At 37.3% G+C, this 13951-nt stretch overlaps 1 protein-coding gene across 6 annotated transcripts in view; it reads right to left on the minus strand.

Annotated features, from left to right (window-relative positions):
* The window catches only part of CC2H21orf91 (chromosome C2 C21orf91 homolog), a 41470-nt gene that overhangs the window by 16054 nt on the left and 11465 nt on the right, over positions 1 to 13951 (minus strand). The gene's annotated exons all lie outside the window — the stretch shown is intronic.

A 13951-nucleotide genomic window follows, 5' to 3' on the forward strand; every position in this document is an offset into this window, starting at 1 on the left:
TTTTACTGGGGAAAGGTATACCAGAACCAAAAAAATACACATTAATAAAAGCCTCACAAAGTCAATGAAGTGGGTTTTCTGTCTGTCTATCTATCTTGATTCTATCTAGTAGGCCTCATGCCCAGCATGGAGCCCAATTCAGGGCTTGAACTCATGACCCTGAGATCAAGACCTGAGCTGAGATCAAGAGTTGGACACTTAGGGTTGCCTGGGTGGCTCATTCGGTTAAGCATCTGACTTGATTTCAGCTCAGGTCATGATCTCATGGTTTGTGAGTTTGAGCCCTGCATTAGGCTCTCTACTCTCAACACAGAGCCTGCTTCGGATCCTCTGTCTCCCCGTCTCTACCCCTCCCCGCTTGCTCGCGCACTCTCTCTCTCTCTCAAATAAATAAGCTTAAAAAAAAAAGAAAGAGCTGGACATTTAACTGACTGAGCCACCCACGTGCCCCTAGATTTATTTTTTTAACAAAATGAAAGCATCTAAAATGTTTTCACATTTGTTTAGCTTTCTAAAACTTTATCAAGATAATTTTATCCTCTAGAAGAAATGCATTACACACAATTAATTTTCACATAGCGATAGATTCTATCTGCTCCAATAACCAGTATAATTCTTCAACAAATCTTCATGATATCCTATAAATAGTAGAAATGCTCTTATCACATTTTTCTATGTCCTAACTTTTTAGTAAGCTTAAGTATGCTATTTCAATTGTTTTTTAAAATACAGATCATAGAACACATTTTCAAAGACATAATACATTTCATAATACAGAATACCTTATTACATTTTTATAAACTCAAGCCATATTATTAAAGTCAAACAGCAGTATGTTTATACTGAAAGTGAATAAGGGATGTGGAGCTGAAAATTAATGCCTGCCAGAATTAACCAGTCTAAATCTGCTTAGCTTTGAAAACAGGGTAAGTGGAGTGCCACTCAGGTGGCAGGTTAAAAAAAAAAAAAAAAGTTTTAGCTGACTTATCAGAAAAAATTAAACCCTGCACTCATCCTTTGTTTTAAAAATTGAAGTTGTAACAATTTTATTAACTGAACTGCAAACTTTGGCTAGTAGTAAGATAATGAAGTATTTGCACTTTAATGGTATTAAATCAGGTATAAAACAGCGTGTAAGTATTAATTTGTTCTAAAATGATGTAACATCAGCCAATAGTGGGACCTGCTGAGTTTGCCAAAACCACTGCTAAATGGGCTATCTGTTGGCTCACAAGTGAGCTATGGGGAGTACACCTCCTGAACAATGATCATGTAAGCATGTGGGAACAGCTGCTCTCACGAAGCAAACTCAAATATCTCAGCGTTGTCTTCCACCAAGTACAAAAACAGACCTGAAATGGAATTTCATACACATTTTATTTATCCCTTTGCTACTTTACTGCAGTTGTGTGTGTATGTTTTGTTTGTTTGTTTGTTTGTTTGTTTGTTTTTTAACCAGTTACTGTCTGATTAGGTCAAATTTCCAGCAAAATTAAGATACTTAAGTGCAAATCTTCAAAGCTCTATTTGATAACATGAGCGTACACCTTCAAGACTGGGTAAATTAACACGAAAAGGAAGTTCACAAATCTTATTAGAATGAAAATATTAAAAGTTTTGTTATTATATATGTTTAAGGCCATAAACAAGACAAAAAAGTAGCTAGTACAAAAGTACAGTCCAAATAAATAGCTCCACTCTGCTGTTTGATTCTAATACTTACTGCACTGGATAAACAGCAGGTAGGCAGAGAACCTGAACTTGCTTACTTTACTAACTCGGGAAGATTTTTCAAGAGCTGCCTTACACTGCAACCTCCCTTCAGTCTCACTGCCAACAGATGGCTAACCAATCTCCAACGGTCAACTGTCTTCACAGACCACTGCCACGGCTCTAAGCCATGATTTAGTTGAATCTATTAAACATAGCAAATTTTAAGTTTCACTGGTCTCTGTGAAAAGAAATTCTTTAGCATATAAAAAAAGGGTTTAAATTATGCTGCAGAAGTTAATTTTTGCTGTTAAATCTTGTGGGCTTCTGGTATTTATTTAGAAACGTCAAAAACTGTACTGATAAAAGATACAAAATTGTATGAAACAATGAATTTCCTGATGTGTCCAGAGCTTCAACAGCAGGTTAACAGATGTCTATTTGAAGGATAACGTGGACTTTTAAAGTTAAAGATTTTTCTTTTCCAATGTTCCTTCTTAGTTATTTGTGCAACATAACTTTTCTTCAAAAATATTTTAATTTTTAAGTTTATTTTTATTTTGATGGGGCGGGCAGAGAGAGAGAGAGAGAGAGAGAGAGAGGGAGGTGGAGGGGCAGAGAGAGAAGGTGGGAGAGAATCCCAAGCAGGCTCTGCACTGTCAGCACAGAGCCCTATGTGGGGCTTGAACCCATGAACCATAGGATCATGGCCTGAACCAAAATCGAGAGTTGCTTAACTGACTGAGCCACCCATGTGCCCCAAAATAATTTTTCTTTTAGTTTTTACTTAAATACCCAAATTAATGCTAGGAACCTGGATAAAAACATGATTACATGCATATAAATAATCTTTTGAGATGAAAAAGCAAATCAGAGAACAATATTCAATTTACTGTACAAATACACAAATGTAACATAAATTTCTTTCAGATATTCAGGAGTAAAAGTCACCTGTAAATGACATGAGGGGCTCCTAGGTGGCTCAGTTGGTTAAGCGTCTGACTTCAGCTCAGGACATGATCTCATGATTCGTTGAGTTTGAACCCTGCATTGGGCTCTCTGCTGCTAGCACAGAACCTGCTTTGGATCCTCTGTCCCCTCTCTCTCTCTGCCCCTCCCCTGCTCACGCTCTCTCTCAAAAATGAATAAACATTTTACAAAAGAAAAATAAAACACATGAAAAAAAGTGTCATGGGCAAGAAAGAGTTCTGAGTATAGGGAACATTTATACTTAGATGGCCCATAGGCTTCCTGGACGAAATGCTTCTTCCTCTTCTAAGTGCCCAAACCTTAAACCTGATTCTCTTCCTGAGTCTGGCACCACCAACTGCTCAAGAAACCTAGGTGTCCTCCTTGACAGCTCCTCCCCTCACCTATCCCAAATGTTTTGCTGTCCATTTTAAAGGGTTCTTTTCCCCATAAAATCTAGCGGTACAGCATCCCAAAATCCTGCTTCACCCGATCACCCCTCTCACTGAACTGTCTGGGTCATTACCATCTCCTGTCTGGTTCTTACTCCAACACGTCTGGGTTAGCTGAGAACACCAGATTTCACAAATGCCTCTTCACTGGCCTTTATCTCCGACTATGAGTAAGTTCTGTGGGAAAGGGCACATGCCTAGCACATGGGGAGTACTCAAGAAAAAGCAGTTAAATGAATAAAGGAAAATTTAAATTATATTAAAACCAAATAAAACAAACTTATTAGCGATTGTCATTCAAGGTCTACTACAATGAACTTTTGCCCATCCTGGGCAAGGGAAGCAGGATATGCAGTTTTGCCAGGCTACTCAGAAGTTAACTGAAGAAAGCCATCTTCAGTGGAATTACTCCTATGTTTAGTTTAATGGGCCACTAGTCTGAAGAACTGATGAGTGGCACTGATATACAGATGGCAATCTTGTGGCATCGTTCAATCTGCCAGGCAAAACCATGAACGTCTACTCAACTGTATTAATTTTAACAGAAATTTACATGTAGAGAATATAAAAGGCTGTTTTACGTGAACTGTACCTCATTAATACCTTTAATTTCTTTAAGCTCACTAAGTTTTAAAGTTCAATTTGAAAATGTTTGTTTTATAAACATGGTTTAAAATATCCCATGCAGTAGCACAGGAAACAAAACATTCAAAAAGTATAATATACTGATTACTTCATATACTTGAACAAATTACCTTTTAATCTAGAAAAGAATGTGAGTAGCCCACTTAATTTGTATCAGCAATATACGTGCCATTTGATAAACTCTTGAAGTGATTTTGTTTTCTTCACTTCATCAGTTCGAATTATTATAAAAGAAACAACTATTGCTATTATCAGAGATCCCAGTGAGTTTCCCTACTGACTTTTCAATTTTAATTGCATTTACAAGTGTAAACAGCTCTGAGCACCAATTTGTTTCCTTAGCAGCTTTTGAAAAGGAATGAATCTAAATGCAATTAAATGAGTTGATATTTTTTTTTTAATTTTTTTTTTCAATGTTTATTTATTTTTGGGACAGAGAGAGACAGAGCATGAACGCGGGAGGGGCAGAGAGAGAGGGAGACACAGAATCGGAAACAGGCTCCAGGCTCTGAGCCATCAGCCCAGAGCCCGACGTGGGGCTCGAACTCATGGACCGCGAGATCGTGACCTGGCTGAAGTCGGACGCTTAACCGACTGCGCCACCCAGGCGCCCCAAATGAGTTGATATTTTTGAAGAGCTGAGTTACAAGGAGTTTCCAAACCAGTTCAACAAAAACTGCGCTACAACTTCCTCACTAATAAAAATGTTTGAAGGCCAACGTAATTGACATCCTAACTATTATGAAAACTTCTTTAAATCATACTTCAAAAAGGTCCATGTAATTTTTTTTTTTTTTGTCATGAAGTCATTTTTATTAGTGAACCAAGACCTTAATTGGCAACCATGACTGCTTTTTTTTAAGTACTAGCTGCTCTGGAGAGAGGCCATTTAGAATTACATAGGCAGTATATTTCTGTATGAACGGGGGTATTTTAAAAAGTTAAGCTGTTCCTATTCAATAGTTTTTTCTTTTTTATCTTTTCCCACTTTCATCTCTGATTTTGTTATACCATTCTCACATACTTTGAAAACCCTCCCACTAACCCATCTGGCATGCTATCCCCATTTCTATTCTTTAAGTCCCTCTTTAAGATCAATTTACTTTTAAGAAAACTTGGTTAAACCCACAGAAGAGCAAAGTCACTCAAATATAGACTTTTCTGTCTACCTGCCACGGTTGCCCTTTTAAAATAAGGATATTTCCATGCTTATATTTAATCTGCCTATCGTAGCAACATATCTCTTTTTCCCTAGTAAGATGAGACTCTTAAGTGGCACTAAAAAATAGGAACAAAACCCAAACGCTTAGCAAGTTGTATTACATGTCCCATTATCCTTGGATTAAAAAAAAATTTTTTTTTAATGTTTATTTTTGGGAGAGAGAGAGAGACAGAGCATGATCATGCAGGGGAGGGGCAGAGAGAGAGGGAGACACAGAATCCAAAGCAGCCTCCTGGCTCTGAGTTGCCAACAATGAGCTCAATGTGGGGCTCAAACTCATCAACTGTGAGATCATGACCTGAGCCGTGGTCAGATGCTTAACCGACTGAGCCACGCAGGCACCCCATCCTTGGATTTCACCTCCAGCCTCTTGAAGACCTTATTTGGGATTTGGTGGTAATGAGGTAAACAAAGCAATCTTTTCTTGATGGCTCACCAGTTGGTCCTGTCAAACAGCACTGTTTCTCAGTGGACTACACTGATGCCACATGGCTTTCTACTTTACACATCCCTGAATCCCGTCATCTGACTTACTCCAATCCTGCCTTACTGGACTCCGTCCATTAGAGTTCATTTTGAATTTGATTACATAACTTCATTTCCCAAAGGAATGGCTTCATATAATTTGGTGCTCCTTAGGCAGAGCAAACAGAACACAACCAGTCGTTGGATGTAAAGCTGTGAATACACACGTTAGCACATCAGTAGGAGACTGGACAGCTCTAAGAGAGCAAGCTCTTCAAGTTTTACTTCAAACATAAAACAGAATTAGACAACTGGCAGTGTTGGTATTCCAAACTGTGGGTTTGTGTGTTCTTTCTTAATATTTAAATAAGGCAAGGAAATTTTAGTTATAAATTTAAGTTCCAGGCTGTTAACATGCTGTGAAGAAATTTGAAACATTTTGCCTTCAAACATGACCAACATTTGTGCAACAATTCGTGTGGTATTGCTTCAGAATCTTTTCTATGCAAGCTCACATTTTGCCCAGTTTAAAGAGTTTTCCAAGAGTTAAGATGTTTTTCTTTTTATGATGATCTTATCTTAGTTGCTAAGAAAGGGTTGTACAAGTACCTGCATGTTTATGTGCTGTTCATATTAAAGTAATCTTGAGCTTCTTTAAAGTGTTAATTGTAAAAATGGGAGGAGAGCTAAACTTTGTTGTGCTAAGAAAGCCTAAAAGGATTAAGATGTTACTTAGGGAGGATCCGATCCCATTTCTGATAAAAGGAATAGAGGAAAAGCTCTGTAAATAGACGTAGCACACCCACATCCATACTGCAGACAAGTTTTGTTTAGCCTACAAGTGTATTAAAAGAAGAAAAAAATTATATCTACTTATAGTTTTCAGTTTCTTGGTTTCTCTTAAAAGCCAAATCTGAAGATCTGGCAGCAACTGGCTAGTAGTGAGAAGCAGCTGCCATCTGAAAATAGGGCAAGTTCTCTTTAATCCAAAACAGTCCTTATCATTTCCTTCCTGAGTGTGCAGGGTACCTATGACCCAGCAGGCTCTGCGGCCAGGCTGCCAACTAGTGACACATGTGCTATATACCAAGACTGTGCAGTGATACAGATCTGAATTGCTTTGGTGCAAAAACTGCTTGTCCCAATGATGCTTTGACACCTAACTTGACCAGGCTATTTTGCATCTGATGAGCAAGCAGGAACAGGCAAGCTAGGATTCAACAAGAGTTATTACCACTGTATCTATTGCCCATCACAGCCACTCAGTGGGAGGATGCTCAGATTGTCTATCCTGCCATGGGGCTAAAGGTGAGAAATTAGACCAAAGGCAGGAAGGCAAGGATACATAGTTGGAGCACCCACTTCCTTTCCACACCCATAATAGGCCAGGCTTCTATTTTTATTGGATGCCCAAGTGCTTTAGTGACTACTATGCTAACAGTGTCCTATTCCCTCCCACCCCATGCCTTTAGCTAACTCAGGAGCCACTGAAGAGTATGTCATATTGAAGTACTGAACATACTGTTAAAAAGTAATAGGTAATTGCTTATCTCTGCATTTAGCAGATGGAATTGCTGGCAACCACAGTAAGCCAATATACAGATGGGTTCAGCAACCTGCTTTTCTACATTTTGAGAACCAATGCCCTAACGGAAGATGTATCAACAGGTGGTCTTTAGACAGCAGACTGCAGTTTAGAGATGTTTATTCCATTCTCAAGTTACTGTATGTGCTAGGAGAAGGATTAAGCCGTTAAACAGCTTAATCCAGTAAATGAATTACAAGGGCAAATTCCAGGAAGCAATGAGTTCTGAGAGACAATGTTAAAAGATAAACCTCAATCTCTAACAATGAAGGAACTGAGGTCTGGTAATGAAAGGAGATCTATAAACTGCAAATGACTTGTCAAAAAGAAAACCTCTCGGTGAATTTTACTTTTTCATTTTAACAGTTGGAAAACTGGGGAAACACACCTACATAACAACTGTTTATTACTAACAGTACAAAAAATAAGTCCACATTCAATTCTATTCCCTAATTTAGCTACCTGTTTTTTTTGTTGTTGTTTGAGAGAGAGCATACACACAAGCAGAGGAGAGGGGCAGGGGAGAGAGAGAGAGGGAGAGAGAGACAGAGAGAGAGAGAGAGAGAATCTGAATCCCAACATGGGCTTCTATCTGATGACCCTGGGATCATGACCTGAGTCAAAACCAAAAGTCGGATGCTCAACTGACTGAACCACCCAAGCACTCCTAGCTACCTGTTTTTTAACTAGCAATGTCCAACAGAACATTCTGTGATGATGGACATGGTCTATAACTGTTATCCAATAGTAGCCACTGCCACATGCAGTTATTAAGCATTTGAATGTAGCTGGCATGACCAAGAACTAAAATTTTAACCTTATCTAATTTTAATTAAGGTTAATAACCATACTGTGGTAAGGCTACCAAATTGGACAGGGCAGTCTGTCTGGAAGTAATTAAGCAAAAGTGTACTTGGAACGAGAACATGGATAGAAGCTGTCCATGTTCTTACTAATGGTTTAATATGGGCTACTAAGCTTACAGCAGCATACAATATAAAAGGCTAAATTTGTTTGTCTAGTACATTAAAATATGTCAAATTTAGACTGTAATTTTTTGGTGGTACAAAAAAACATTATACTATAAAAAGTTTTAAGTCAATAATCCAACTGACTCAAGTAAACATCTACTTGTTTCATTTTCCCCAAAAGAGCTCTGAGTATACTGACATTAAAAAATTGTTTTTGTGCATGAAGCTGTATAAAAGACTCCCAAAAAGTTACTCAAATCAGGGGTGCCTGGGTGGCTCAGTCAGTTAAGCGTCCAACTCTTGATTTCAGCTCAGGTCATGATCTCATGGTTCATGGGATCAAGCCTCACACTGGGCTCTGTGCTGACAGCATGGAGTCTGCTTGGGATTCTCTCTCTTTCTTTCTCTCTCTCTTTCTCTCCCCCCCCCCACACACACTGTCCCCAGCTTGTGCTCTCTCTCTCTCAAAATAAATAAACTTAAGAAAAAAGTTACTCTAATTAACTGTAGTATGATTGAGCTGTTTTATATGTGGCACAAAGAGACACTAATTTGCAGAAAAAAACAAAAAATCCCAACATTCCTAAAGATACATAAAGTTAAAATGATACATGTTACTTAAACAAAAGAGACTGTAAAAAAAAAGAAATCCACTTTTATAGTAACACCAGATAAACAGGGAAAATCATAATGACAAAGTAAAATTATAGGTTCCAAAGCAAGAAATGTGATAGACATATGAATTCTTTGCCCTTTATCTCCTGAAACCTTGTCTGCCCAGTAAAGGTTATGAATGATTTATTTTCTTACAAATGAGGAAAAAAAAAATGAAAAGCTGTCCTACAGCTATTTTAAAACCTCAGTTTTGCATTTCAACTTTTTGCATAAATTTGAATCATGGTTCCTGAAACTCTAGTTGCCTATTCCTTAAATAGATGCTAAATGGTAGCATCTAATAGGGATATATTAGCTAGTGAATTTGAAAACATGTATAAGTCACTTACTACTATAGGTAGTAAATGGTAAAAATTCAGGCTGATGGAAAACAATCATTACAATTCACTAACCATTTGATAAGAAAAACTAACATTAAAAATAATTGATAAATCATATTGCATGATGCTAAACATAGAAATATTATGACTGTTATAATTGCATCATAGTAATTCTAGAGTAGAAAGAACTAAACAAAGGGGTTGGTGAACTGACATAAAATAAAATTTTCCGGGGCGCCTGGGTGGCGCAGTCGGTTGGGCGTCCGACTTCAGCCAGGTCACGATCTCGCGGTCTGTGGGTTCGAGCCCCGCGTCAGGCTCTGGGCTGATGGCTCAGAGCCTGGAGCCTGTTTCCGATTCTGTGTCTCCCTCTCTCTCTGCCCCTCCCGCGTTCATGCTCTGTCTCTCTCTGTCCCAAAAATAAATAAAAACGTTAAAAAAAAAAAAAAAAGAAAATGACTTTAAAAAAAAAATAAATAAAATAAAATAAAATAAAATAAAATAAAATAAAATAAAATAAAATTTTCCCATGATGAAACAAATAGTTTTTTTTTTTTTTTTTTTTTTAACTGGAAGATTACATGGTCCTAATTCAGCAGTAATGGAAGCCATTGAAACAAATGATAGGACTACAAATTGGGACAGGACTCTGATCTAAAAGTCTACCTCTGGGAGTTTAAACTACAATGAAATGGGAATTTAATCAGACATGCATAAAAAATGTACATATAACAATGTTTTAGTACTGGTAAACTGCAAACAAGCTAAACATTTAGCAATGGGATAGTGGTTAAATGAATTAGGGTACAATGGACTGCAACCTTAAAAAAAGTAGAAAATTTTACCTAGCATGAAAAAGATATTCCTAATATATTAAATGAAAAGGCTGATTACTAAATGCTATATATAGCTTGATTTCATTTTTAAACACAATTTACTACATATGTGTGCATGCACATACACATACATAGTCTACTACAGAAAAAAATTTAGAAGAACACACCAAAAATATCAAGAGATTGTTGGTAGATGAGTGGCATTATGAATCTTAATATTCTTATTATTTCCTATATTTTGATTTTTCTGGAATAGGCATTATTTGCTTTTTCAGTGAAAAACATTTAAAAAAATTTTTTTTTTCAACGTTTTTATTTATTTTTGGGACAGAGAGAGACAGAGCATGAACGGGGGAGGGGCAGAGAGAGAGGGAGACACAGAATCGGAAACAGGCTCCAGGCTCCGAGCCATCAGCCCAGAGCCTGACGCGGGGCTCGAACTCACGGACCGCGAGATCGTGACCTGGCTGAAGTCGGACGCTTAACCGACTGCGCCACCCAGGCGCCCCAAAAATGTCTAGGAATAAATACATTTTGGTTTGGGAAAGAACACTGCATTCCTTAGTCTAAGACAAATTATGCTTTTAGTATTGGACTGTATGTTCCATTGAACTAAGTGAAAGAAAAAAGATGGAGATACTGATAATGGTAAAAGACACACATACCTAAGATTCTTAATTTTTTCAAGACTGTGAGAATTTTCTTAGGCGAACAACGTATCTAGCAAGGAAAAGTATTTTCCTTCAAATGAAAGCAGTTCCTCTTCTCCAAAGAAAAATCATAACCATGTTATCGTTTTATCTGGCAATCCTCGGTGATGACCCAAGGACCCAAAGAGAGTAAGGGAAAAAGACACCGATAAGTGAAGACAGTTCATACTGTTGATTAAAAAAACAAAGAATGTATGGTGAAAGGATTTGCTGAGCAGCTGCTACAAAACAGAAATGAAAGCTAGAGCAGAAAAACCTAATGAAACCAAATCACAGAAAGGTAAAATCAGGTAAATTCAAACCTCCTCAATGTACAATAGAACATTAAATTATTTTTGTCAATGGAGATGTTCAATATACAAGCAGTATTTCATCTTTTCAGATCCTTCTAATACTTGAATTTAAATACTAACATTTGTTTCATATACTATATTTACCACAAGGCTCCTCTATACTCATCATTTGATGTGACCCTCACACTGCTCCTTGAACACAGGCGTTGATGTTGTTTATCATCGCCTTTATTTAATACATGTACTCTAAAAGTTGAGCAGTTGCATACTAGGAGGAAGGAGAAAGAAATGGCATTTAAGACAGAGGAAACTTAGAAAGACATGGAAGTGAGAAAGAAATGGAGGGAATGAACCAGAGTGAGAAAGACAGAGATAGAGTTGGCACACAGACTGGCTTGTAGAGTGCCTTTGGAAGAGTAATGAAAGATGAAGGTGGCCAGTTGAACAGACATAACCCAGTCATGACATGTTTTATGTGTTGTGTTAGGAAGCTAATAATCTGAGTAAAATAGCAAGGAGTCAATGGATAGTTAGTTCTATGACAGTGAATGGCATGATCAGATCTTTAAAGTAAAAGACCTTTCTGTTGATACTGAGAAAGAACTGGGGAGGAAGGGTAGCGGTGGGGATAAAAAGATTAAATCTATGAAGCTAATTAAGTAGTCTTGGAGTAATATTGGTAAAGAGGAAAAAGGGCCTGGACAAAAGTATAGCAGTGGGAATGAAAAGCAGGAAACAAATGGGAGAGAATCAATAGGACTCAGGGACAGAGTGCAAAGAGAGGGCGGGTGGAAGCCGTCGGGTAACAGACAGGACCTGCTGCTAGGCCATAGGCCAACTTGCCTTTATATATTGGAAAGTCATCCCTACCAGGGTACACAGCTTGAACAGCAGAGCCTAGATCAGATTCTGGGCTACATTATCATTGTACCTACACAACTCTACATAGAAAGTCCTGAAGAACCAGGAACCATTCATTCACTAATGGCAGTTTTTCAAAGTTTGGTCCTGAGGTCATTTGCAGAATAGTTAGCTGGGACTCTTGTTAAAATGCAAATTTCAAGATCAACTCTAGACCTATGAAATCAAAATCTCTGCATGTGGATCCCAGAGTTCCATTTGAACCAAAGATGAATGAAATATAAAATGCATGTGTATATGGAAATAGAGATCCATTTAGTTCTGAGAAACTTAAATTCAAGACAGGTACAAAATATTCAAATGGAAGGCACAAAATATTCAAGACAGTTGAATATACAGGTCTGGCACTCAGAAGAAAGATTTGGTTTGGCCTGGCAATGTGTCTGTGGTATAGTACAGAGGTATAGCTAAAGACATGTCAATGAAAGAAGTAGATGAGTGCAATAAGAGAAGGACAGAATTCAATGAAACACTAGTATTTTAGGGACTTGTACCTGGCAATGAACCCGAGAAGACAGAAAAGTGGGCAGAAATAAGAGGACACAGCTCTTTTCTCACAGAACCCATGGAGTCAAGTGTTTCAAAAGAAAATGTTAAATGTCAGATTTTGATAATGGCACGAACATGAGACTAGTTACTGCATTGACTACAAGGAGGTCACTAGTGAGAGTAAAGGAGGATGGCAAATTGTAAGGGCACTGAAGGATAGGATGGGAGGACTGAGTAGACCCAGAATGAACACGACTGTTCCAAGAACTATGGTTTCAGGGAAAGAAATCATATGGTTTATGATTTTTTCTTTTAAGTATGGGAGACATGAGCATTTCTGCCACTCTAACCATCTTTTTGGTCAATCTGCCAGGATACAGAGATAGTAACTGTAGGTAGGCAAGATGATGAGTAAGCAGAAGTTACAACAAATGGAGGAGAGAGTAAATAAATGAATTAAGAAGAGTGGGTGGTAGAAAAGACAGTCTGTAAAAAGCATGATATTTTTCTACATCTAGTCCTAACTGGATATAGAATTGTGAGATTTTAGTTTCTTTCTCAAGATACTTGCGGCTGGTATTTACCAGACACATTTAGTTAATACACTGGTAACCTAAAACTGAGTTTTTGGGAGAACTTTCTGTTACAGTATGTAGGAATTATATTTTATCTATACTGTTATATTTAATCTATATATATTTATTCTACTTCGTAGCAGAAATACAATCAAAATGTTGCTTGACACGGAGTTGAAAACTGATTGTTAATATCCTGAAAATACTCTGAATAAGCCAAAGTAACATAATCAAGATTATAAAGAATATTTTAATAATAAACAGAAATGTTATCAGGACAAATATATTAACAAACAGTGTTAGTAAGGAAGTAGAAAGAATACAAAAACTTGAAAATATTTTACATTGTACCCAATACTTAAAGATCTGTAAGTATTTATTTATTTATTTTTTTTTTTTTTTAATTTTTTTTTCAACATTTATTTATTTTTGGGACAGAGAGAGACAGAGCATGAACGGGGGAGGGGCAGAGAGAGGGAGACACAGAATCGGAAACAGGCTCCAGGCTCTGAGCCATCAGCCCAGAGCCTGACGCGGGGCTCGAACTCACGGACCGTGAGATCGTGACCTGGCTGAAGTCAGACGCTTAACCGACGGCGCCACCCAGGCGCCCCAGATCTGTAAGTATTTAAAGACAGAAATACAAAAATATGAAGAGTACTTTATGTTAATTTTGAAACACTCCCCAATACCCCTAAACTTTAACATATGGGTTCTGTTTTCAAATCAGACTAGCAATTTTTGTTCACTACATTCATTGTAGATATTATTCCAACAGTTATCCTAAGTTTTAGATATTAAAAATGTCATTTAAGTATATTTGAATAGCACTTTAGAGATTGGAAGGTGCTTTCACTATCTACTTAATCTCCACGTTATTTCATAAGAAATGAACATTAAGTGTAAATTTCAAGTAAGGTAATACATGGAAAAATATACTAGTGATTTAATCTATACTTCATAACGGCAAATAATCCCATATCCTCTTCCAACATACTATATAGTTAATTTATTCTATTGTCTTTTCCCTCCTCTCATATAAGCTTTATGAGATTTATGTTTGTTTTATTCCATGTCTTATCCTCAGCTACTAGAATAACTTCCAGCACAGAG

Source organism: Lynx canadensis, chromosome C2 (genome assembly GCF_007474595.2).
Source record: "Lynx canadensis isolate LIC74 chromosome C2, mLynCan4.pri.v2, whole genome shotgun sequence".
NCBI lineage: Eukaryota > Metazoa > Chordata > Mammalia > Carnivora > Felidae > Lynx > Lynx canadensis.